The 27,811-nt window shown below is 38.8% G+C and overlaps 1 pseudogene; it reads right to left on the bottom strand.

Moving 5' to 3' along the window:
• LOC149124638 (M-phase-specific PLK1-interacting protein pseudogene) overlaps positions 1 to 27,811 on the bottom strand; it is a 46,821-nt pseudogene that overhangs the window by 18,550 nt on the left and 460 nt on the right.

Consider the following 27,811-nt stretch of genomic DNA (forward strand, 5'->3'; position numbering starts at 1 on the left):
TCTCCTGCTCCCTCTCCCATTCCATTCCCATCAAGATTCATTTTTAATTATCTTTATATACAGAAGATCAACTTAGTATATACTAAGTAAAGATTTCAACAGACTGCACCCAGAAGACACACAAAGTATATAGTACTGTTTGAGTAGTAGTTTTACCATTAATTAGCACAGTACAACACATTAAGGACAGAGATCCTACATGGGGAGTAGGTGCACAGTGACTCCCATTATTGCTTTAACAATTGACACTATTATTTATGAAGTCTTCTTTTTTTAATGTAGACCGTTATAGCAATAACTTTCCTTCTGAACACTGCTTTTATTGTGGTCCATAAGTTTAGTGTATCACATCTCATTTTTCATTGATCTCCCACTGGTTGTTTGAGACAGTGTTGTTTTGTTTCCACTTAGTTTTCCTTCTATTATTGATCTCCAGTATCATTCCATTATGTTTGGAGAAGATACTCTGCATGATATTGCTAAAATTTATTTGGAGAATGGTCCATGTCCTCTTGCAAAGAATATGTACTCTGTTGTTGTTGAGTGGAGTAACTATAGATGTTCATTATGCGTAGTTGATTAATAGAGGTTTCTGTCTCCTGATCTGTTTAGGTGTTCTAGACTCTATTTAAGGTGGGATATTGAAGTTCCCAACTATTATTATGGAACTGTTTATTTCTCCCTCAATTTGTCAATGTTCACTTTATATATTTTTGGGATTTGGTTGCTGGGCATACATATATTTATAATTGTTATATCTTCTTGATAAACTGGTCACTTTATCAATATATAATGTTCAATTTTGCTCCTTGTAACAGTTTTTAACTGAATGGTTATTTTGTGTGATGTTAGGACAGTGACCTGCCTTAGTCCATTTATGCTGCTACAAAAGTTTGGCAATTTATAAAAGACAGAAATATATTTTCTAAAAATTCTAGAACCTGGGAAGTACGAATCGGGGGCATTGGCAGGTTTGGTTATCCCATGCTTCCAAGATGGCGCCTTGATGTTGCATCTCTTGGAGAGGATGCTGTGCACATTGCAAAGGGTGGAACGGCAAGAGCAATGAAGCCCTTTTATCAGGACACTTAATTGCATTGCTGAGAGTGGAACTTTCATGACTCAGTCACCTACCACAGACCACACTTGCTTGTGTTGTTACTTTGGGATTATATTTCAGCATGAAATTTTATGGGGGAGTAAAAATATTCAAAAAGATAGCACCACTTCTGCTCCCTTTCTGTTACCGTTTGCATGGAATCTGTTCATCCTTTCATTTTCAACTTTTCTGTGTCTTTGAATATAAAGTGAGTCTCTTTGTCAACAGCAAATAGTTAAATCACATATTGTAATACATTCTGCCAATACTTCCTTTTGATTGAAGAGTTTAATCCATTTACACTTAAAATAATTATTCATAAACATGGACTTCTGTCATTTTATTTGTTTTCCATGTATTTTATGTCATTATATTTCCCATTTATTCCAACACCACCTTCTTTTGTATTTTATTATTTTTGTAATGAATCCTCTATAGGCCCCCATCCCATTTCCTTTTATGCATAGTTTATAGATATTTTTTCTTAGTAACTATCATAAATACAATTAATATACTAAGTTTATAGCAATATAGTTTTAACTGAGAACTTAGCTTAAATGGCATTTTTTAAAAAATTCTCTGCTCCTATTCACTGCACCTCCCTTATGTTGCTAGCATGACAAATTACAGTTTTATGCATTTTGGGCCCATTACTACAGCTTCATAATTATTGGTTTATGTAATTGTCATTTAAATCATATAGAAAATAAAAAAGAAGGGCTACAAACCAAAAGTACAGTAATGCTAGCTTTTGTATTTATGTAGTTATCTTTATTGGAGTTCTTTATCTCCTTGGGAAACATCAAATTACAGTCTGGTGCTCTGTCATTTCTGCCTGAAGGAGTCCTTGTAGCATTTTTTTGTAGGGAAGGTCTACTAGAAATGAACTCCTTCAGCTTTTGTTTGCTGGAAATGTCTCAATTTCTACTTCATTCCCAAAGGACAATTTTGACAGATATTGAATTCTTAGTTGACAGGCTTTTTTCTTTTGCACTTTAAAAATGTCATCCCATTCACTTCTGGCCTCTACGGTTACTTGATGAAAAATCTGATGTACTGAGGATGCTTCTGATGTGATGAGTTCCTGCAATATGCCTTTCTCTTTATCTCTAAAAAATTGTCATATGTCTCTGTCTTTAACAATTTAATTATAGTGTGTGTCTGTGTGGACCTCTGCATTGATTCTTCTGGAATTTGTTGAGATCATCAAATGTGTGGAATCATCTCTTTTATCAAATTTGAGACTTTTTCAGCCATATTTTTTTTTCAAATATCCTTTCTGTTCCTTTGTCTCTTTCCTCTCTCACTGAAACTGTCTTCATAAGTATACGGTTATGCTGAAAGGTGTTCCCCAGAATTCTTAGGTTTTGTCATTTTCATTCTTTTTGCTTGCTATTCCTCACAATGGAAAATTTAAATTATTATATCTTCAAGTTTGAAAGTTCTTTCTTCTTCCTGCTCAGATCTGCTGTTGAAATGCTCTAGTAGGTTTTTCATATCAGTTTATTAAGCTCCAGATTTTGTTTGGTTCCTTCTTATGATGTCCCTCCCTTTTCTTGATATTTTCTATCTGTTTACACGTTATTCCCTTGTATTCCCTTAGCTCTTTGTTCATGGTTTCCTCTAGTTCTTGAATATACTTAAGACAGTTGACTTAAATGTTTGTCTAGTAAGTATAGTAGTCCCCCATTATTTGAGGAAGATAAGTCCTAAAACCCCCAGTAGATGTCTGAAACCACATATAACACAAATATTAGATGTTATTTTTCCTATACACACATACTCCTGATAAAATTTAATTTATAAATTAGGCATAGTAAGAGATTAGCAACAATAATTAGTAATAGAAAGAATAATGACAGCTTACTACAATTAAAGCTATGTAAATACTTTCTATATATATATATATATATATGCATTTATCTCTCTGTGTATCTCTAAAATAATGTACTTTTACCTTCTCATTTAGTAGGAACTCTTTACAACTTCTCTTTGGCATATCTGAGTGGCAAGCATCATTGCTTTTCTGCTTTGGGGGCATTATTAAGTAAATAGGGTTACAGGAACACAGGAACTACAGGATAGCAACAAGCCATCTGATAATCAAAATGGCTACCAAGTGGCTAGCAGGTGGGTAGTTATACCTGATGGACAAGGGGAAAGTTCACTCTTCTGGTGAGATGGGGCACAGTGGTATGAGATTTCACCACACTACTCAGAGTGGCATCCAATTGAAAGATAATGAATTGTTTATTTCTTGAATTTTCCATGATTTTCAGACTGTAGTCAGTCATAGTTAACTGAAACCAGAGAAAGCAAAGCCATGGGTAAAGGAAGGCTGATTTGTAGTATCTGTGGGCCCTCGTGGGCCCATTCCTATGACTCTGGATTTGTCTATGTTCCCATGTTTTTTAAAGACTTTTCATTTGAAAGGCAAAGCTACAGAGAGAGAGAGAGAGAGAGAGAGAGAGAGAGAGAGTCTTCCACCCACTGGTTCACTCCCCAGATGGGTGCAACAGCCAGGGCTGGGCCAGGCTGAAGCCAGGAGCTACTTTCAGGTCTCCCACATGGGTGCAGGGAACCAAGCACTTGGGCCATCTTCCTTTGCCTTCCCAGGCCATTAGCATCAGAAGTGGAGCAGCTGGGACTCAAACAAGTGCCCACAGGATACTAGAGGTGGCTTCACCTACTACACTGTGACACTGGCCCCTATTTCTCCATATTTTGAAGTAGCAGCTTTTCCTGTGACATCAATTCTGTGATAGGTGCAAAAAGTCATTGATTTTAAGTTTTCCCAGTTTTTTTTTTTTCATTTTAGGCATGGAAATAATATCTTTTAAGTTAACTGCATGTCTGAACTTCAGCCAAAAGTTTCTTGTATTTTATTTCATTCTTTCTTTTTGTTTTATGCAAATTTTGTTTCCCTATTCTCTTTTTCTTGACTTTCTATTATTTGAAAATATTTTAGAATTACATTTAGACTTATTACTTTTGGGTGCTTTATTCTACATCATTTTTAAGATATCCCAGTTATTACATTATGTATTTATATTTGTAACACAGTACAAGAAGTCTTCAAAAATTATGGAAATATACCTTATGAAGAAACTACATGTGTATTTCCAATATCTTTTCACCAAAGTGAACTCATCTTTTAATTCTATTTTCCCCTGAACTTTTTGAACTACTCTAGTATAGGAATAGATAATATATAACGTATTTTTATACGCACACACCATAGTCAGTAACCATGTATCCTAGTTTCATGTTCGATGCCTCTGCTCCCCAAATAGGTGAGAGTCTTCCTCATTACTGCTGTTGAGAGGTGGGAGTTTCCACTCCCTGAAAGGTCTCTGCTGACATCACCCTGACTGGGAAGGGTAGAAATGCCTTTTTCCTGCGGTCCACATGGCCTCCACTGACATCACAGGGGAATGGGCAGTTGTGAATCTCCTCACTCTCAACTACACCTCCTGCAGCACTGCCCCTGTGAGTAGGGGAGGAAGACTTTAGTACTGTTGGGCAGAGGTGGAATGCTAGTCTCCCCAAGGTCCCCAACAGATGCTGTTGGGGGTGGAGAAGATGCCTCAGTACCATGGAGGGAAGATGAAAGCCCCAGGAGCCTATTTAGCTTGCTCTGACACTACCCAGCTTGTGGGAATCGTGGGGAAACTTATTATGACGGGACAAGAGGAGAAGTCTCTGCTCCCCACTCTCCCTTTGGCAGCAAGGGTGGGAATGGAGCCATGTCTGTGGTGTTTAGTATCTAAAATCTTTGGTCTGTTTCTTTGGCTTTTGAGGAGGAGCTTTGGTAAGGTATTATCTTTTCTGTACTCACTAGTGTCTCTGGGTTGTCAGCCTCTTTGTCCTGTAATAAATAATGCAAAAAAAAAAAAAAACCCATGAAATTTACATCCTTTTCATTCCTTCAGTCCTGTGGTCTCTATCTGATCTACATCTTCTCTCCACCTTTCAGAGTCTTCTTACATTTAGATTTATATACAAAACTTGAGGGGCTTTAGAGCACAAGGAATAGGGAGAAATACAACGACTCCATTTCCCCCAAGCAGAAAGCATTATTTCAATTTCTACATGTAAATCTCTCACCCATTGGAGTTCAGCCTTATATGCAGAAAATGCGGAAATCAACTTGAGTTTATTGCAGACAGTCACCTGCTTTTTCAAAAATCTGTTTTGGAAAAGCTTGTATTTTCCTCATTGATTCAAGATAATGCTTTTCTACATGTATCAATTCCTATATTTGCATGCATTTCTAGACTTTCTATTCATTGGGATAATTAAGTATCAATAATATTTATAATGGGGCTTAAATATGATACAGTCTCCTTAATTTTTTTTCATATGACATGTAGAAACAACTCACAAGATTCAAAAAACCACCTGCTGCTATCTTTGGCTACATTAAAAACACTTGAAATATGATGATGATGACACATCCTTATTTCTATTTTATCATCTTTAATAAAAAATGTGTTTTCTTTCCATAACTTATTTCCTCAATTGATGTTATGCCGTAATCATAATCTGCTCAAATTTTGTGTCCCAGCATACAATATTTTGCTTTTCCATTTTATTTACTTCGAGGGTGTTAACCTTACAATCTCAACTTTAGAGTCCTGAGCCTAATTTCCTTTTCTATAAAGCTGTTTATTTTTGTTTAAAAATCAAATTTATTTTTCAAATAAATGTTAATTCTTCTAATTAAGTTTTAACCTAACTTAGATTTTATAAATGTAGTTTGGAAACTTAGAGAGGTAGTTGTGATTCAAATAGCTATAATCTATTCAAAAATGACCATTTAAAGGCAAGATTGGTGTCTTACTCACTGTTTTCTTTATAGAAATTGCCACTGTACCTGGAAATTCCATAAGTATTTGAGGAGTTTAATTGAATGCTGATATATCATCAACGAGTATGATAGATTCACATGGAAAATAAACACCAGCAGAGAGCAATCATTTCAGGCAGGGGTTTTTATGCTGAGATTTTAACAACAAGGTAATGTTTTAAAGAATGAGTTGAGTAGTACTCCCTCATGTATTAAAAAAAAAAAAAAGAAAAGAAATCCTGCCTTTGGCAACAAAATGGATGCAATTGGAGACCATTATGCTTAGTGAAATAAGCTAGTCTTACAAAGGCAAATATCATGTTTTCCAAGATTTATGGTATATACAGAGTTCAAAAATATGTAATGAAGAAAATTGACATTTTGAGATTTGATTATTGTTTATAGCCCTTATCAATACTCTTGAGAAACAGCAGTTTTTCTACTTACTTTATTTAGTAGAGGATTATTTAGTTCTTTATTTAGTAGAGGATTAAACTTGTGACTGTAAAGTAAATTTAAAGTACCTCATTGTAAAACTTAAAAGAAAAATAAGAAAGGAAGAGAAGGGTGAAATTGAGTAAGGAAGGGTAGGGTGGGAAGTATCATTATGCTTTTTAAACTGTATATGTGAAATACATAAAATTTGTTCCTCTTTTATAAATAACATAAAATATATATTAAAAAAGCAAAATGGAATACAATGTAAAACAATAACAAAAAAAAGAGTTAAAGTTATAGAGGCAGATATTCCAAGATGGCTGAATAGGGAAAAGCTGTACCGGTTCTGACCAGGGGAAGATAGCAGAAACAAAGCGAGAAAGAGTATTCCCAGGGGAAGAGTTGGAGAGAAGTTTGCAGAGGAAATTCTACAGGAAGAAGAGGAACAGCATGGAGCAGTGTGGAAAGTTTGGACATGCAGGAACACCATACACAACTGCGACAGGAGGTTAGAGGAGACCCTAGGTTCTGACAGCCAGGTGAGGGCAGACTGTGACAGCCAGCACCACAGGTGACATTGCCTGAAGGAGAGCCTTGTGGACCGTGCTGTCTCAGTCTGGCTTATTTACCCAGCAAGGTGCAGCGTACCCCCCTAATCCAGCAAAGGAAAACCACGATGCTTTCTCCCTATTCCCCCAACAAGGGTGCCAAGAACCAGAGGGGAGAAGGCTTTATCTTGACAACAGTACAGGCTGGCATGGCTGACACATGACCAGCGGACTTTACCATCGGGATAAATCTGTGTTTCCCATTGCTTTTGAGTCTGTCTGGGAGGGTTGACACATACTTAGGATTGTGAGGTGCCCCCATCCTCTCAGCCTATCACAGGTTAGGGGCTTGAACTACCAGGCCGCTGGCTCTGAACATGACTCAGCTCTCTCTGTGGATGGGGCCGGCTTGCGTGGCAGAGTGAATGCTCTGCACTCCGTGACTGTGGGAGCCTGGAGTGCTGTGACTGGGGAATCAAATGACTGCATGACAGGGTGTGGGGTGTAGCTTTGTCTTGCGGTAATCACTGTGTCTCGTCAGGCTCAGACTCCGTGACTGCTTGTGGTGGGTTGTCACTGAGGATTCCACGTTCACACTGCACAGATCCTTTGTGCATTCACATGCCAGCATCAGTGAGGACTGTACGCACTCTAGGCTAGCCCTGAGCATGGGTCACCTTGCACGAGAGGAGGTAAGGTTGTGATTATGCAAACAGATGTGATTATAATCTCCCCCAAACTGACAACAGAGGAGATCTTCCATGCCTGAATCTTTGGAAGTATCTCAGTCAGACCAAAAAAAAAAGAAGAAATTAGAAAAGTGGAAAACACTGTTGGATGGGGCCGGCACTGTGTCTCAGCAGGTTAACGCCCTGGCCTGAAGCACTGACATCCCAGGTGGACACCAGTTCGAGACCCGGCTGCTCCACTTCCGATCCAACTTTCTGCTATGGCCTGAGAAAGCAGTAGAAAGTGGCCCAAGTCCTTGGGCCCCTGCACCTGCATGGGAAACCTAGAAAAATCTCCTGGGTCCTGGCTTCGGATCGGCGCAGCTCCGGCTGTTGTGGCAATTGGGGAGTGAACCAGCAGTTGGAGGACCTCTGTCTCTCCCTCTGCATCCTCTCTCTATGTAACTCTGACTTTCAAATAAATAAATAAATCTTTAAAAAAAAATAACACTGTTGGAGATATATGGGATACTATCAAATGATCCAACAGAGAAGTCTTAGGAGTTCCTGAAGGTGTGTAAAGAGAGAATGGATTAGAAGGCCTATTCAGTGAAATAATTACGGAAAACATCCCTAATTTGGACAAAGAAAGGGACATCCAAGTACAGGAAGCACATAGAACTCCTAATAGATGTGATAAGAAAACATCTTCACCATGATACATTATAATGAAATTTTCAATAGTAAAACGTAAAGAAAAGATTTTAAAATTTGCAACAGAAAATCTCCATATGACTCACAGGTGATTTCTCATCAGAAACCCTACAGGCTAAGGGAAAAAGGAGAGACATACTCCAAGTCTTAAAGAGAAAAAACTGTCAATCAAGAATACTGAACCATGCAAAGCTTTCAATGATGAATGAATGAGAAATAAATACCTTGCATAACAAACAGAAATGGAAAGAATTTGTCATCACTCGTCCAGCCTTACAAAAGATGCTTAAGGATGTGCTACACTCACAAGTTTTAGCCAGAGCCATTAGGCAAGAAAAAAAAAATCAAAGGGATACAAATTGGAAAAGAGGAAACAAACTATCCCTATTTGCAGATGACATGATTCTATATATAGGGGATCCAAAATACTCCACTAAGAGACTACTGGAATTCATTAGCGAGTTTGGTAAAGTTGGGGCTGGCGCCGTGGCTCACTTGCTTAATCCTCTACCTGTGGCGCCGGCATCCCATATGGGTGCTGGGTTCTAGTCCTGGTTACTCTTCTTCCAGTCCAGCTCTCTGTTGTGGCCCAGGAGGGTAGTGGAGGATGGCCTAAGTGCTTGGGCCCTGCATCTGCATGGGAGACCAGGAAGAAGCACCTGGCTCCTGGCTTCAGATCAGCACAGCGCCGTCCATGGCGGCCATATGGGGAGTGAACCAATGGAAGGAAGACCTTTCTCTCTGTCACTCTCTCTCACTCTACCTGTCAAATAAATTAAAAAAATAAAAATAAGTAAATAAATAGCTTGGAAAAGTTGCAGGATATAAAGATTAACACACAAAAATCAATAGGCTTAATATACACAGACAATACCATGGCTGAGAAAAAACTTGGAATACAAGTCCCATTCACAACAGCTAAAAATTTCAAATACCATGGAATAAATTCAACTAAGGTGGTCAAAGATCTATTTGATAAAAGTTACAAAACATTGGGGCCGGCATAGCAGGTAAAGCTCTGGTTGCAGTGCCAGCATCTCATATGGGTTCCGGTTCTAGGCCTGCCTGCTCCACTTCTGGTCTAACTCTCTGCTACAGCCTGGGAAAGCAGTGGAAGATGGCCCAAGTCCTTGAGCCACTGCACCCATGTGGGAGCCCCAGAAGAAGCTCCTGGCTCTTGGCTTTAGATGAGTGAAGCTCTGGCCATTATGGCCATTTAGTGAGTGAACCAGCAGATGGAAGACTTTCTCTCTCTCTCTCTCTCTCTCTCTCCCTCTCTCTCTCTTTCTCTCTGCCTCTGCCTCTATGTAACTCTGACTTTCAAATATAAATAAATAGATTTTTTCAAAAAAAATTACAAACATTAAAGAAAGAAATAGAAGAAGACACAAAAAATGGAAAATTCTTCCATGTTCATGGATTGGAAGAATTAATATCATCAAAATGCCCATATTACTGAAAGTTATTTACAGATTCAATGTGATTCCAATCAAAATACCAACAACATTCTTCTCAGATCTAGAAAAAATGATGCTAAAATTCATATGGAAACACGAGAGACCATGAATAGCTAAAGCACTCTTATACAACAATAACAAAGCTGTAGTCATCACAGTACCAGACATACAACAAGGCAGTTCTTATTAAAACAGCCTGGTACGGGCTCAAAATAGACATGTAGACCAATGGAACACAACAGAACCCACAGAAATCAAGCCAAGCACCCACAACCAAATAATATTTGAAAGGAGCAAAAAAAATCCCTGGAGAAAGAAGTCTTTTCAACAAATGGTGCTGGGAAAATTGGATATCTGCATGCAGAAGTATGGAAAAAGACTCCTACCTTACATCTTACACAAAAATCAACTCAAGTTAATTCAAGGATCTAACTCTATGACCTGATACTACCAAATTCCTAGGAAACTGCAAGACATTGGCATAGGAAAAGCCTTCTTGGAAAAGTCCCCAGAAGCACAGGCAATCAAAGCAAAAATAGACAAATGAGATTATATCAAGCTAGGAAGCCTCTGCACTGCAAAGGAAACACTTTACAAAGTCAAGAGTCCACCACAGAATGGGAGAAAATATTTGCAAACTATGAAACTGATAAAGGATTAATATGCAGAATCTATAAAGAGCTCAGGAAACTCAACAAGAACAAATTAAGCAATCCAGCTAAGAAATGGGCAAAGGAGTTGAACATGCATCTTTCTGAAGAGGAAATTCAAATGGCCAACAGACACATGAAAAAATGTTCAAGATCACTAGCCATTAGAGAAATGCAAATCAAAACCACAATGAGGTTTTTACTTTACCCCAGTTTGAATGGATCTCATACAGAAATCAACAAACAATAAATGCTGGCAAGGATGTGGAGAAAAATGTTCCCTAATCCACTATTGGTTGGAATGCAAGCTAGTACAGCCATTGTGGAAGACAGTATGGAGATCCTCAAAAGGCTAAAATTAGATCAACCATATGACCCAGCCATCCCACTCCTGGGAATTTATCCAAGGAAAATTAAATCAGTGCATGAAAGAGTTATCTGTACCTCCATGTTTATTGTATCTCAATTCACAATAGCTAAAATTTTGTATCAATCAATGACTGGGTTAAGATAATGTGGTACATATACAATATGGAATATTACTTAATTGTAAAAATGTATGAAACCCTTTATTTCATAATAAAATGGACACAACTAGAAGCCATTATACTTAGTGAAATAAGCCAGTCCCAAAAAGACAAATATCATGTTTTCCCTGAGCTTTGGTAATAGAGTACAAAAAATGAAATGTATGATTATATGCATTCCAATTTGTGTAAAATTATTACTGTGCATAAACTATTAAGATGAAATGGCTCGAAATATAACTGAAGTTAATTATTTAACAACACAGGAAGTATTTTGATGCTATATTTTCATTGGTTGCATTTCATTGAAAGAAATTAAATTACTAATTGACCAAAAAAACTGTATGCAGGTGAAACCATCATTTATACATTCAATTATTATTTATATCCATTGTCTATATTCCCACTAAACTGGGATCTTTTGGCTTTCTATTTGTTAAACTTATTCTCTTAGGAAGTATTAAGCCTTTTTACTGTATACTTAAAATATGTTAACTCAAAAATAAAGACAAAAAGGTAGAAGACAAAAGACATAAATATAGACAAAAGACAAAAAGGTAGAAAGAAGGAGGATGGAAGAGAGGGGAGAGAGATAGGAGAAGTAGAATATCATTATGTTCTTAGACTTGTATCTTCAAATCATATTGAATATGTTAACAATTAATTAAAATGAAAATAAAAAGGCAAATTATAGAGGGAAAGATGAAGGGGAAGATACTTTCACTAGGATATACTATGAGTAGAGACACAGACACAGAGAAGCACTGGACATTTTGAATCCACTAGTGGTCAGGAAAAGAGAATTTAATAGACAAGTAATTGAGCAGAATGATGTAGATCTATGTTACAGTAGACCAGGGAATTGCCTTTCATTGTGTGCACAGTGGGGATCTGTATTAGGCTTTCAACGTATGGTTCCTTAATGTGCAACCTTCATGAAAACTTTATTACTTGCGTGATTCAGGTATTTCATTCTGAAACATCTGGTAGTTACATTTGGGTCTAGCTTCCATTTCATTACTCTGGAAGTGTTCTTCAATGCCAATTATTAGGCTCTTGGATCTTATTGTAGATAATGTCTGATAGAAAAAAATTTTAAAAAACTCAATATTACAAAATTTTAAGCCCACCCTCCTGAATATTAGTTACAAACATATTAAAAGTGAACAAAATTTAATCAATATATGCCCTAGAAATGATTCCTTCTTAGAGAATTAATAATCTTTTAATTTATTTGAAACTTAACCAACCTTTCTATACTATTTGTAAAAATTTTTGACATATTAGATTATCAGTTAAAATCCTGGGCTCTTCCTCTAACTTCCTGGGTCCAAACTCCATCTCGGCTTCTCATTAGTGATACAGACTTGAATAAATTATTTAAACTATTTAAGCAGCTAACATAGGTTTTTTTTTTACTTATATATTGCTGTCTAATAAATTATCACAAATGATTAGCTTAAAATAACACATAATTGTGTGAGTGTACTTCAAAATGTTAATAGAGGGGTTGGCATTGTGGAGCAGTGGGTTGAGCTGCTGCTTACAATGACACCATCCCATATTAGAGTGCTGGTTTGAGTCCCAGCTACTCAGCTTCAGACCCAGCTTCCAGCTAATGCACCTGAGAAGGTAGCAGAGAATGGAACAAGTACTTGGGTCCCTACACCCACGTGGGAGATGAGGATGGAATTCATGGCTCCTGGCTTCAGTCTGGCCCTGATCTGGCTGATGTGACCATTTGGGGAGTGAGCCAGAAAGTGGAAGATCTCTGTATTTCTCTTCCACTCTCTGTTGCTTTGCCTTTCAAATAAATAGATAAATAACTTTTTAAAATATTGTTCATGGAAAATAAAATTAAAACATAAGTTCATTTTGGTAGAAAATATTTTAAAACATGTATAATTCTTTCATAATGTACATTTACATGAACTTTTTGAACACCCTATTTTCATCTCACAGATTTTGTGTCATGAGCCTGGATACAATTTAGCTGGGCTTCATCTTAAGATTTCATAAGAGTACACTCAAAGAGTAGGCTGGGGTTACAATCTCATCAGAAGCTCAGCTGGGGAAGTCTCTGTACTTGTTAGCAGAAGTCACTTCCTTTCGAGTTGTAGAACTAAGGACTTCATTTTTTTCTGTCTATAGCCACAGACCACCCCCAGTTCCTTACTTAACAACAAGGTATCTTGCTTCTTCTCAGTTAGGAAGAAAATAAGAGAAAATCCATCAGTGTGGGCACTCTGTTATATAACATAATACCATATATAGAATCAGTAAATCCTATCAACTTTGCATAGTTCAGTCACTTAGAAGCAAGTCGCAGGTCCCTCCCACACTCCAGGGGAAGGGATCACAGAAGACAAGGATGGTGGGGCCACTAGCAGAGGTCTGCTGCAACATCAGTGACAGCCACTGGGTTCTTACAGGATGTTGGCCATCATTACATCCAATCCACCTGCACATATCCTAAAACAGTTCCTTATTTCCACAAAACATAATAGCTAGAATGTTGAGAGTGACATACCACCTTTGCTACCGACAAAGTTTAAGACAACAGGTTTCCCAATATTCCTTCACTTTTATTTCCACTTCCGTCACCTGTAAAGGCTACAGGAGGAGTTATAGCTAGCACCTGAACTCAAGTACGAGATCCTGCATTTTGGGGGAGACTTTGGCTAACACGTTCATGAGTACACCCAACACCAAAGATTGCTCTGTTGTGCTCTTACTCTGTCACTCAGCTTCTCTTACCCTCATACTCCTTGTAGGTCTGAACTAATTCTGATTGAGAAAGATTTACATTCTATGCAGGGACTCTAGAAATGTCTTGAGGAAGAAGAAAAACACTTCAATGTCAAAGGAACAAAAACATTCACTGATGGTAGCATAGACTCCTTAAAAGGTCATTTTTTGACATGAAAGGCCTCCTCCATGCCATTAAAATAAGACCACATAAAGTGGTAAAGGAGGTGAAAACCTTAATGCCACATTCTTTTCATAGAACACCGCAATACCTAAAAGATTATTTTACTGAACTCTGTTCTCTGGATTGATCACAACAGGTTTTTGAAAAGCACAAGTGTGACCAGAGGAAGGTCATCAGGACACAGTGGGACAGGAAACCATTTAATCAATGGGGACTGAAACAGTTAGGGTTTTTTTTCCAGCCTGAAAAGTCTCAGGAGGAAAATTATACTCCTCAATATTTAACTGATAATCACATAGAAATGAGAACAGATTTATGCTCTGTTGTTTCAGAGAAGGCCTGGGAGAATAAGAAAGGTAATTAAGAGACAATTTAGAGCTGTCCATCAACTGAAGGATGGAATGAAGTGGGTCACGCCTCACCAGAAGCATTCTAATAGCAGTCAATAAAAAGATAATCTGTCAGGCATGATAAGGAAGTGACAGGAGCCTTGGGGAGATATTTAACTAGATGCCCTCTAATACTTCTAAAAGCTATAGCAATGCTGTAAGTCCAAGACTTGTATGTTAATCTCTCCCCCTAGAAGCAGCCACATTTTAGTGAGCAAAATCAATTTCTGATGTTTGTATCAAATATTCCCAAATGTTACCTAATTTGTAAATTGCATTTCTCCCGTTTTGCTGTAACACCTATCCATCTTTATATAGCAGTCAACCAGACCTCTACATAGTAATAAAAAGATCTGGTAATAAGTAGTAAGACATGTAGTCTGGGCTTTTGTTAGGGTGTGCTCTTCCATTTAGGAAAATAGTATTATATCAACATTTTCAAATAAAATGGACTCTAGTAATTCAAGCTTTTTAAAAATTATTTTTGAAAGGCAGAGAAACAGAGACATATCCTATCCGTTGGTTCACTCCCCAGATGCCTGTAACAGTTGGTGCTGGGCCAGGTGGAAGCCAGCAGCTGAGAAGTCAGAATAGGTCTCCCACAGGAGGGACAGGAACCCAACGATTTCAGCCATCTCCTGCTCCCTCCTAGGGTGTGCATTATCAGAAGCTGGAATCAGGAGCAAAGCTGGCATTCAAATCCAGGCACTCTGATACTGGATATAAATGTCCCAAGCTGTGTCTTAACTACTACCCAAACACCTGCATCTGTAATTATATTTTTCTTTTTTTTTTTTTAAACTTTTATTTAATGCATATAAATTTCCAAAGTACGACTTATGGATTACAATGGCTTCCCCCCCATACCGTCCCTCCCACCCACAACCCTCCCCTTTCCCACTCCCTCTCCCCTTCCATTCACATCAAGATTCATTTTTGATTATCTTAATATACAGAAGATCAGCTTAGTGTACATCAAGTAAGGATTTCAACAGTTTGCTCCCACACAGAAACATAAAGTGAAAAATAATAGATGATTTTTTTTAAATGATGATGAAATCAGAGCAGACCTATTGTCATGTTTAATCCCAGTGAGAGTCAAGTTGGGAATTGATAATTTCTTTTTTTTTTTTTTTTACAGAGGATCAGTTTACTATGCATTAAGTAAGGATTTCAACAGTTTGCACCCCCATAGAAACACAAAGTGAAATATATTGTTTGAGTACTCGTTATAGCATTAAATCTCAATGTACAGCACATTAAGGACAGAGATCCTACATGAGGAGTAAGTGCACAGTGACTCCTGTTGTTGACTTTACCAATTGACACTCCTGTCTATGGCATCAGTAATCTCCCTATGCTCCAGTCATGAGTTTCCAATAATCCCTTTTACTTGGAGGAAATAATTCCTTAATTTTCTATGAACCAGCATATGCAGACAATTGCAATACCAATTTCACTTCTGGCCAGTAATAGAAATAGAGTAAAAGCCAAAGCAATAGGAATGAAGGCCCCAGAAAATTTTGGCAATTCCTGCCTGGTAGTATATTCAATAACATGCCTACTAGTGAACTGCTATATACTTAGTGATAACATCCAGTGCCAACAATAAGCTTGAGCAATTGTTTACTGATTTAACATTAATGACCAAAATGCTAACTTGTATCAAAGATGGCGACTACCCTCAGTAATTATACCAATCATTGAATACTTGACTGAATTGCTCCAGGAAAAGAAGACTTGTCACTCGGGCTTTTATACAATGTTATTCCATAAAATGTATGTGCTTGATTTATCTAGACCTTGGGCTAAAAAGTCACCATGGAAATTTAAGTGTTTAAATGAATAGTATTTGTGTTGTTGAAATACAGACTGTCGCTCCCCCTCTTCGTGGAGGAACGACACAGGACCCTGCGCTGTTCTTTTGTCTGCTCGGCCCTCCCCGGGTTTGCTGCTGGTTCTTCCCGGGTTGGCTACCGACCCTTCCACCTCCGTGGAAGGGCGGTTCCCCCTGCCACATTCCCCACTTCCGCGGGGGAGCGGCACACCGCCGGCCGGCTCTCTCGGGGGCTGCACAGGTGTTCCCCTTAGATGTTCCCCTTAGATGTTCCTGGTGCATGCCGTCTCTCTCCTCCTTTATAGTCCTCTTCCACCAATCCTAACTCGGCTGCCCACACGCCAAGTACGCTGCTCTCCTCCAATCAGGAGCAGGATCAGCTCCTGGAGGTCATCACTCAAGTTGGCAAGAGGCAGCTGCGTAGAAGCTGTTTCCTCCTCTCCCAGCGCCATATTGTGGGAGAGCAGATGCATAGAATAAGTCTTAATTCCAGTAACTCAGTCCAGTCCGGGTTGCTCCCCACACAGACCGTCTATGTGTTGAGCTGTATTTTAATAGTTTGCATTGTTCTTGCACCTGGATGAAGAAATCAGCTTTATATTATCTGGCAAAAAAGTTGTGTTGAGATAAAATGCAAATACAGAGTTCTGATTTCATCAGAATATTATGATCTCATTACATCTGTGTGAATAGATATTTACTAATCTGTCAATCACACAAGCTCTAGAAGTGGGGATTAAAACTTGCTGTCTTAGCTATGGGCGCTTATCTTTTTAGCTGAGAGATAAAAATATGTGAATACACACTGTGGCAGCTGCTAACTGTACCCTAAAATTTGTTCTTCCTTTCTCCAACATTAATTAGGTTTAAGTGGAACCCATGGCCACATAGCTAGAATATACTTCTCAGCTTACCTTACGTAAGATATGCAGGATTAGTTTGTCATTGATTCATTGATGAAGTTTTTTTTAAACTTTTATTTAGCAAACATAAATTTCCAAAGTACAGCTTATGTATTACAGTGGCCTTCCCCCCCCATAACTTCCCTCCCATCTCCTGCTCCCTCTCCCCTTCCATTCACATCAAGATTCATTTTTGATTCTCTTTATATACAGAAGATCAATTTAGAATATATTAATTAAAGATTTCAACAGTTTGCACCCACACCGAAACACAAAGTGTAAAATACTGTTTGAGTATTAGTTATAGCATTAATTCACATTGTACAACACATTAAGGACAGAGATCCTACATGAGGAGTAAGTGCACAGTGACTCCTGTTGTTGAATTAACAATTTGACACTCTTGTTTATGGCATCAGAAATCTCCCTAGGCTCTAGTCATGAGTTTCCAAGGCTATGGAAGCCTCTTGAGTTCGCTGACTTCAATCTTATTTAAACAAGGTCATAGTCAAAGTGGAAGTTCTCTCCTCCCTTCAGAGAAAGGCACCTTCTTTGATGGCCCGTTCTTTACACTGGGATCTCACTCGCAGAGATCTTTCATTTAGGTTTTGTTTGTTTGTTTGTTTTTTGCCAGAGTGTCTCGGCAATCCATTCCTAAAATACTCTCATGGGCTCTTCAGCCAGATCCAAATGCCTTAAGGCCTGATTCTGAGGCCAGAGTGCTGTTTAGGACATCTGCCATTCTATGAGTCTGCTGTGTATCCCACTTCCCGTGTTGGATCGTTCTCTCCTTTTTAATTCTTTCAATTAGTATTAGCAGACACAAGTCTTGTTTATGTGATCCCTTTGACTCTTAATCCTTTCATTATGATCAAATGTGAACTGAAACTGATCACTGGGACTAGTGAGATGGCATTGGTACATGCCACCTTGATGGGATTTTATTGGGATCCCCTGGTATGTTTCTAACACTACCATTTGAGGCAAGTCCGATTGAGCATGTCCCAAATTGTACAACTCCTCCCTCTCTTATTCCCACTTTTATATTTAACAGGGATCACTTTTCAGTTGAATTTCAACACCTAAGAATAATTGTGTGTTAATTAAAGAGTTCAACCAATAGTAAGTTGTTCATCAACAGTCAGGACAAGGGCTGATCAAGTCACTGTTTCTCATAGTGTCCATCTCACTTCAACAGGTTTCCTTTTTTGTGGTTGGTTAGTTGTCACCGATCAGGGAGAACATCTGACATTTGTCCCTTTGGGACTGGCTTATTTCACTCAGCATTATGTTTTCCAGATTCCTCCATTTTGTTGCAAATGACCAGATTTCATTATTTTTTACTGCTGTATAGTATTCTATAGAGTACATGTCCCATAATTTCGTTATCCAGTCTATTGTTGATGGGCATTTAAGTTGATTCCAGGTCTTAGCTATTGTGAATTGAGCTGCAATAAACATTAAGGTGCAGACAGCTTTTTTATTTGGGCAGGACAGAGGATGGAGGGAAGTGTCACTATGTTCCTAAATCTGTATATATGAAATACATAAAACTTGTGTAACTTAAAAAACTTAAAATCAAGATTAAAAATTAATAGTCATTTTAACTGCAGTGAGGTGATACTACATTTTTTTTTTGGTTTCCATGTTCCTGATGACTACTGATATTGAACTAAAACAATTTTAAATTAAAATTTTAAATTAAAAAATTTTTATTAATATAAACAACAGATTCCATGTATTTCATAGGTATAACTCTAAGAAGATAACCATATTTACCTCCCTCCCTCCCTCTTGTTGTATTTTTTGGCCATTTGTATTTATTATTTCACAAAATGTCCATTCAAATCCTTGTTAAAAATCAGTTACCTGTAGCTGTGTATATTCATTTCTGGGATCTCTCCTCTGTCCCATTAGTCTATGTGTCTATATTTATACCAGAACTATGCTATTTTGGTTGCAACAGCTGTATGTCTTGAAATCAGGAACTCTGGTGCCCCCAGTTTTGTTCTTTTTGTTCAAGGTCCTGTTTGCTCTTCAGGGTGTTTTGTGCTGATGAAGTCTGTAAGTTCAGTTTTCTTCAGCAGGCAATGAAATATAAAGAGTGGAGAGAACACTGAGGAAACTTTTTTGCTTGAATCATCCTCTTGTTTGTTGGATACAGGGTATATATTTAAACTCATTTCTGTTAGTGTTGTGAGATTATATGCTGTGCTTGGATATTGGTTTAGGTACCCCTCAAAGGTCCATGAATAGAGGCTTAGTCCCCATGGTGCTGCTGACTGAAGGTGGCAGAAGCTTTAGGAGGTTGAGCCTACTAGGAGGTTCTTAGGACACTAGAGATGTGCCATTGGAAGGGATCATGGGACCCGTGTGTGTGTGTCTGTGTGTGTGTGTGTGTGTGTGTGTGTGTTTCATTCCGACCTTCCCTTTGTTGATGTAAGCTTTTGCATACATATGCACTCCTGCCATGATTTGTACCATCTGCTACCCTCACCAAAGGATAGATTAATGGGTCTGCCTGGTATTGACTTTTCAAACTCCAAAACAACAAGCTAAATAAATCTTTTTTTCTTTATAAATTTAGATGCTTGAAATATTTTGTTATGTTGATGAAAACTAAATAATATATTATGCTTAGTTCTCCTAGGGAATATTTTAGATTGTAGAATGAGTGAAAGTGATATACGCTTCTTCAGAGTGAGTCACTTGTCTTAAAAATCACTTGCCCTTGAGGCCAGTACTGTGGTGCAGTGAATTAACCCATTGCTTGTGATGCCAGCCTCTCATAATAGAGCTCCCTCTTTGATTCCTGGCTGCTTAGCTTTCAGTCCATCTTCCTGCTAATGTGCCTGGGAAGGCAGCAGATGATGTAAGGGGTCTCTCTCTCTCTCTCTCTCTCTCTCCCTCCCTTCCTCCGTCCCTCCCTCCCTCCCTGCCCCCTCTCTCTCTTTGTCTTTCAAGCATTAAATATTTTAATAAACTCAATACCTTCCACATTCTATGGGCTAAAACAGGAACAAATTCGTGACTCAATGACCCCCAGACATGAGCTCAATACCCTTGGGGATGGTGAAGCAGTAAGACGGGAGCAGTGACCTGGGGCTCAGAATGACCTCATGGAATAGAGCCACATCAATAGCAGGAATCACTGATGAACATGAGGGCTTGGCATTTGCCCATTCTTTATCTTTTCCAGTAGTAGAACAGGCAGGGGCTTTACTGCTGCACCATAGCTAGTGACTACCAACAGAAGAGGGGGATGGAGTTCTCTTGTCTAGTCAACTACAACCCTCAGCCCGTGTGCTGAACTATCTACCACCTGAATGTGACCCTCGTAGTTTTCCTTCAATATTGCCACTGAAATCACTGCTGCTTGCCTGAATGGTTGGAAAGTCAAGGAGCTACCATTCTTCATTCACCAGACTACTTGCAGAATCAAAGACTTGCAAAAAAAGTCACTTAAATATATTCTCCTAGAAGCTACAGCAACTTATTTTAGTCACATACACAAGGAAATGGAGGGGACAGTGGTTCACCCAGAAGACTATTTCATCACTGCCAGTTGTTAGAATAGTTAGTACATTGTTGTAATAAGCAAACTGACTTTGAACTAGTTTTATTACTGTCTTTAAATTCTATATAGTTAATTGTCTTCTTAATGTCTGTAGCATGGGAGTTCATTCCAACAGCCCACCATCCATTGCTGCACATTTATCTGATGGAATTTCCTTCTACTGTTTTTCAGAATAGCCTAAATCTCTGTAAAGATTTTTAATGGCATTTGGTAAAAACAAATTAAACGGCCAGCGCCATGGCTCACTTGGCTAATCTTACGCATGTGGCGCCAGCACCCCGGGGTTCTAGTCCCGGTCAGGGAGCCGGGTTCTGTCCCGGTAGCTTCTCTTCTAGTCCAGCTCTCTGCTGTGGCCCGGGAAGGCAGTGGAGGATGGCCCAAGTGCTTGGGCCCTGCACCCGCATGAGAGACCAGGAGGAAACACCTGGCTCCTGGCTTCAGATCAGCGCAGCGCCGGCTGTAGCAGCCATTTGGGGGTGAACCAAAGGAAGGAAGACCTTTCTCTCTGTCTCTCTCTCTCACTGTCTAACTCTGCCTGTCAAAAAAAATTAAATAACACTAGTAACACCAAGAAAGTATTCTTTGCAAACTCCTCTAATAGACACTGCCAGAGGCATGCCAATATCTCCTGAGCAACGTACCACCTTCATGCACACCAGTACAACCACCAACTACGCTTTATTCTCCCAGTCCCAAGGATGGTAGCTACTCCCTGTGATCATTATTTTTGCAATGCCTTTTTGATCCTCCAGTACAATAGAGGATTAGCTAATCTCCTATACTAAATTATTTTTGTTAAAAAAACTGACACTCTTTCTGAATTAGACCATAGGCCTTGATTAATATATCAAAATTATAAACCAAAATGTTGTCATCCAAAAGACAGACTTCCATGTTAATGATTAAAATAACTTAGAGGCCGGCGCCACAGCTTAATAGGCTAGTCCTCCACCTGTGGGGCCGAAACACCGGGTTCTAGTCCAGGTCAGGGCACCGGATTCTGTCCCGGTTGCTCCTCTTCCAGGCCAGCTCTCTGCTGTGGCCCGGGAAGGCAGTGGAGGATGGCCCAAGCGCTTGGACCCTGTACCCCAAGGGAGACCAGGAGAAGCACCTGGCTCCTGGCTTCGGATCAGGGTGATGCACCAGCTGCAGCAGCCATTGGGGGGGTGAACCAATGGAAAAGGAAGACCTTTCTCTCTGTCTCTCTCTCTCACTGTTCACTCTGCCTTACAAAAAAATAACTTAGAAATTAGCAAACTGTTGAAATCTTTACTTAATGTATGCTAAACTGATCTGTAAAGAGAATCGAAAATGAATCTTGATGTGAATGGAAGGGGAGAGGGAGTGGATAAGGGGAGGGTTGCAGGTTGGAGGGACGTTATGGGGGGGAAGCCATTGTAATCCATATTCTGTACTTTGGAAATTTATATTCATTAAATAAAAGTTAAAAAAAAGAAAACCTTATTGATGATTAGCTAAATGTAATGCAATATATTTGGAAAACAAAGCTATTGTATAAAGGCACATATTGAAAGTAAATATTACTTTAAAAAAAGAAATTATCTCCCATGAAAGTATATTTTTGAAATATTTTTGTCATTCAAAACTGTATAATGAAGAGAATTTTGAACTCAGAAAACAGAATTCTTGAAAGGAAAATCCAGTTTTCATGAGTTGGTCAACCTTGAACAAATTAACTAGACTTTCTGAGTTCTAAAGTCGTCATGTTGTAAAATGATCCTATCATCACACAAATTTCAGATACTCACCTGAGATAGCAGGCATTATACTGCTTTGTAAATTATCATTCATTTTGACATAGAAGTTATTCATCACTTGTTAATAGTGATTCCTCTGAGAATTAAGAATATATAACTTGGCACCAAAGGTATGGTGCTGTGGGTTAAGCCACGCCAGCAGCCCATATTGGTGCTAATCTTAGATCTGGCCTCTCTGCTTCTAATCCAGCTTCCTAATAATGCACCCAGGAAGGTAGTGAAGGGTGGCCTAAGAGCTTGGGCTCCCACCATCGTGGGAGACTAGATAGAGTTCCTAGCTCCTGGCTTTAGCAAGACCTGGCTGTTGCAGCCATTTGGGGAGTGAACCAACAGATGGAATCTCTCTGCTTACCCTTCTCTCTCTCAGCTGGTTTGCCTTTCAAATAAATGAATAAACAAATCTTTAAAAAAAATTTTTAAAGAATATATAACTTAAATTTTAAAATTTATTGTAACTTTCCTATTAATTTTATGTTAATTGATTTTATAGGTTCCTTAGTTATAACAAAGTATTTATTTCCTTATATATTCATTTTCTTTTTTACCTATATTGCTTTCTCAGTGAATTCATTGTCAATAAGATTTTTGCTTCTCTGTTTATTAGTGGTAAGTGGGTAATTGCTCTGAGCCACAAAAACACAGCAAATCACTTGGCCACGGGCTAGCCATGTGGCATAGTAGGTTAAGCCTCTGCCTGCGGTGCCATTATCCCTAATGGGTGCCAGTTCATGTCCCAACTGCTCCTCTTCCAATCCAGCTCTATACTAATGGCCTGGGAAAGCAGTGGAAGATAAACCAAGTGTTTAAACGGGCCCCTGCACCCATGTGGGAGGCCAGGAAGAAGCTCCTGGCTTCGGATCGTCCCAGCTATGGCCATTGTGACCATCTGGAGAGTGAACCAGAAGATGGACCATCTCTCTCTCTCTCTTTCTCTCTACCTCTCAAATAAACAAATAAATGTCTTTTTAAAAAATCATTTGACCAAAATATGCAAAGGTATGAAAATAATGGTTTTGACTGATTGACTGTCAGTGATAATTTTGGTCATTTTTCTACCCTTTTAAGCATATTATGTTAGACTGCTAAATCCCATAACTATCCATACTACTGTGCCCCATTTCTAAAAATAAGGCCTTCTGTGAGTCACACCAATGACTACAGGAGAAAAATGACAATCTTCTGGCTGAAAATAGAAAAATGACCAGTGGATACTATCACCTGGATACCTCTCAAGCTCATGCTCAGCTTGTTCCCAAACACCTCATCACGTCTCCCAGCACCAACAGCTGAGATACCGCCATCTCTGTCTTCCAATCACTCACATTCAAAGTTCGGACCCATCCTTGTCCCGCCTTCTCTCGGAAATTTGGTTGCAATCAGTTGTTAAACTCAGTTGTTTCTCACTTTTTACTGTCTGCTTCATACTCTTCCTCCTTCCCTGCCAGGTTCACTGCCCAGCCCCTGCCCAGGCCTGCAACTCCCTGAATGCCATAGTTAACTTCGTCAATTCCTAAGTTATGGATCATTTCCTAAGTTATGCATGCTCATAAACTTTCCACTTCTTAATTCAATCCATATTCTATAGCCAGAGTGCTTTTCTTATACTCTAGCGGGCTTCAACATCGTAGGACCATTTGGCTCAGATGTTGAAGAGGAAATACAGGCAGTAGAGCCCTTTCAAAACTGAAACTCTGTTCTGTGATGCTAACCACACATGCTTTCACATTTCTATGCAGATCTCTCTTTATTTTTTCCTTTTTTCTTACTGTTTTCAAGTTCTTTACTCCAAGATTTTTTTATATGGTACCCTGGGGATAAGATACAGAAGATCTTCCCTAAGTTAAAGAGTTCTTTGATTGAATTTAAAGTTACATTGATTTCTTCTTCAAACGTATAGAACATGTCTTTGTTTTGTATTAAGAGGAAGGTATTTACTTTTATGCATTTCTTGATTTATTAATATATAGAGAACAGACCTCATGAATTTCATGTATATGACTCCAAGAATTCAATGATATTTTTCTTGTGCCTTCCGTCCCTCCTTCTCCTTTTTTTTTTTTTTTCAAGAGGAAGATATTTAAACAGACATTTTCTCAATTGTCTTTTGTTAGAATTGGGTCCAGAATTTCTCAATTTACAAGAAGACTTTTGGGGTGGTCATTTGGCATAGCAGTTAAGACACCACTTGGGACACCTGCATCTCCTAATTGAGTGCCTGGGCTCAACTCACAGCTACACTTTCAGCTCCAGCTTTCTGATAATGCACACCCAGGGAGGCAGAAGGTGATGGCTCACGTGCTTGATTCCCTGCCACCCACTCGGGGGACCCGCATTGAGCTCCAGGCTCCTGGCTTCGGTCTTGCCCAGCCCTGGCTATTGTCATTTGTGGAGTGAACCAGGGGACAGAAGATGCTTCTCCCCACCCCCTTTCAAATAAATAAATCAAGATCTTTTTTAAAAACGAAAAAAGACTTTCCTTGGTCTTTCTTGTATTTTAAAAGGTTCACATGCTGAGGACTTTCTGATTAGGCATTTTTTTCCTATGAATGTTATTGTATAGTTTTCATTTAAAGCTTCACAATAAATTAAACTTTGTTGACATTACCCATAAGAGAAACTTGGGAATCTCCGGAAGTCTTTAGGCAATTACTAACTCATTTCCCAGAGTTTTTGAAAATCATTTGAGAAACTAAATGCTTTTGAGACACTGCTTTTTGTATACAATACGACTATAAATAAAACTTTGGGATTTCTTCAGTTTCTTAGGGTTCACTTGAAAGAAGTTGAAATGACTTATCTTTGTAAAAATACAAGATATTTAAGTTTTACAAATATAAGACTATCTCAAAAAGTTCATGGAAATTGAATTTTTAAAAAGGCACATTCGACACAAATGTCTTGATGTACCCTCACATGTTGCTGACCTCACCACTCTTTCTCCTCCCATTTGTGGACCCACTAAGTGAGCCTGTCCACAGGCTAGAGAGCAACCTAGGACAATGTGACCCAGTCCAAACAGACAGAAGAATTGGCCACATTCCTCTTGCATAAAGTTGGACTAAGACGCAAGGAATTCCATGGTATTCTAATTAGAAAGCCTAAGGAGGGAGCTGAAGTACATCAGTGGCAGTGCTGTGTTCCATAAGCCCCACACTACTACATTTCTGATATTGGATTAATATGAAAGGCGCTTATATCATCTTCCAATCTCCTGGGACGCCCCTGTGAGGAGCCTTTGGTCCTGCCAAGCAAATAAAATAAAGCTAAGTAAAGACAAATAATAGTAAGCAAATCAATGCATGCCATTATTCATAATTTGACTTTCAGAGCACACTATCAATATGCTCTGGATGGCAAAGCATAGAGAATCTTATAAGTAATTAAATTAGACACAAGCTGACACAGTGTCTGGCACGAGGCAGGTCTTCAATCAGTATTTTTGAATGACTCAACCAGTGACTAAATAAGCTATCATTCAACCCTATTTGGCATGAATAAACACTGCTGCTTTTCCACATAGTCATATACTTTCATAGCCATGTGTACTTTAACTTCTACATTTCTGTTCTATGCTACTATGGTAGCATATGGACAGGCTTACTTGGAGCTCACTTGGAGCCATGGTTGGAGGTCACCACTGAATGGATCCATCAGTGGGAGCTGAAAAATGAGGTAAGGCCACTAAATACATGGGGGTATTTCTAAGTGTGGAATGTGGACAGTGTCATCACCCAGGAGATTGCTAGAAATTCAGAGCCTCAGGCCTGGTCCCAGCTTGGATGACTCAGAATCTGCATTTTAAGAACATCTCCAGACGATTTCTGTGCACACCAAAATATGAAAAGGATCACAGTAGAATGTGGGTCAAGGTTAACCAGTTCACTAATTCTCAACTCCAGGTACAATCCATTCACCTAAGGTCCTTTAAAAAACACAACCCAAAATCAATTAAACTGCACTCAGACCCACTGAGTTAGAGAATCAGAGCTAAGCCCCCACACCATAAGGTGTTCTTACTTCCACACCAATGGCAGATGGTGAATATAAATAAGGGTACTTTAAAATTTAATCAGAAATGAAATTAAAGAATGTTTGCCTTAATGTAAAAAAGTCTGAAATCCATGCAAAAAGGTCATGAAAACACATATTACGAAAAACTCATATTCATGGATTTCAAAAATTTTGCACAGGAGTCCAAGTCCATTTTTTCATGAACTTTTTTGAGGTACACTTATATAGCTCTATTTCCATGAATGTAGAGACCAGAAGTTGATTTTAAAAGAGATGATGCCACCTAAGAAGTCTTGCATAAAAAACTCAGAACACGTATTTTGATGTAGAGAAGGTAAAATATCATAAGGTTAAAGTAGAAAGAATATTGTGTTGGGGCCGGCGCCATGGCTCACTAGGCTAATCCTCCGCCTGCGGCGCCAGCATCCCATATAGGTGCCCAGTTCTAGTTCCGGCTGCTCCTCTTCCAATCCAGCTCTCTGCTGTGGCCTGGGAAGGCAGTGGAGGATGGCCCAAGTGCTTGGGCCCTGCACCCACATGGGAAACCAGGAGGAAGCACCTGGCTCCTGGCTTCAGATCAGTGCGGCAGCCATTGGAGGGTGAACCAATGGAAGGAAGACCTTTTTCTCTGTCTCTCTCTCACTGTCAAACTCTGCCTGTCAAAAAATAAATAAATAAATAAAAGAATATTGTGGAGCAGGCTGAAGACTAAGACCAATATAGGATTATGGTAAACAGGGATCTATTGGAAATGCAAAGAGGGAAAGCAACTGATCTGAGTTGGGAAATTATAAACTATAAACCAGTAAACAAAAAACAGAGCTGTGGACTTGGTCTGGGCAAATAAATAAGGCCCACTAGTAACTGCAATAAGGTCATTTAGGAATTTTCCTACATTCAGATTAAAAGTCAGCATTAAAGGGTGTGTAGGTAGAATTCAACCACTCAAAATAAAACCAGTTTGCTTCACCTTGGTTCTATAAAAGAAATAAATTTACTATGGAAAATTGGGAAAGACAGAAAAAAAAGAAAACCTGAAGTAGTCGAAATTCCATAATTCAGAGATAACAATATTTAACATTTTGTTGTTTCTTTCAAGCAGCTTGTCTCTGTGTATCATATTTCTTAGAGCTTTATTTTTTTCTGGCTATCATCTTGGTTTTATTCAGCTAATAGCATAGGATGCAGGAAAGCTTGAGAGACCCACATGCCTAAAGAGACAATCTTATAATTTAAAAAAGCCTTTGATGTGGGCAATGAATATATTAATGTCCAACCAAGGTTCTTGCCTCCTGCAGAGACAGAAATATTAGGAAGAGGCTAGTATTGTGTGCAAATAGGGACAGAATTTATTTAGCAGTGAGGGAATAAATGTACATTCTGGCAGGAGTATGAGCCAACCTCACCCAAGGAAAAAGATCCAACATCAGTTGGC

This window comes from Oryctolagus cuniculus, chromosome 9 (assembly GCF_051225735.1).
Source record: "Oryctolagus cuniculus isolate XC-2025 breed Fujian yellow rabbit chromosome 9, ASM5122573v1, whole genome shotgun sequence".
Taxonomy (NCBI): domain Eukaryota; kingdom Metazoa; phylum Chordata; class Mammalia; order Lagomorpha; family Leporidae; genus Oryctolagus; species Oryctolagus cuniculus.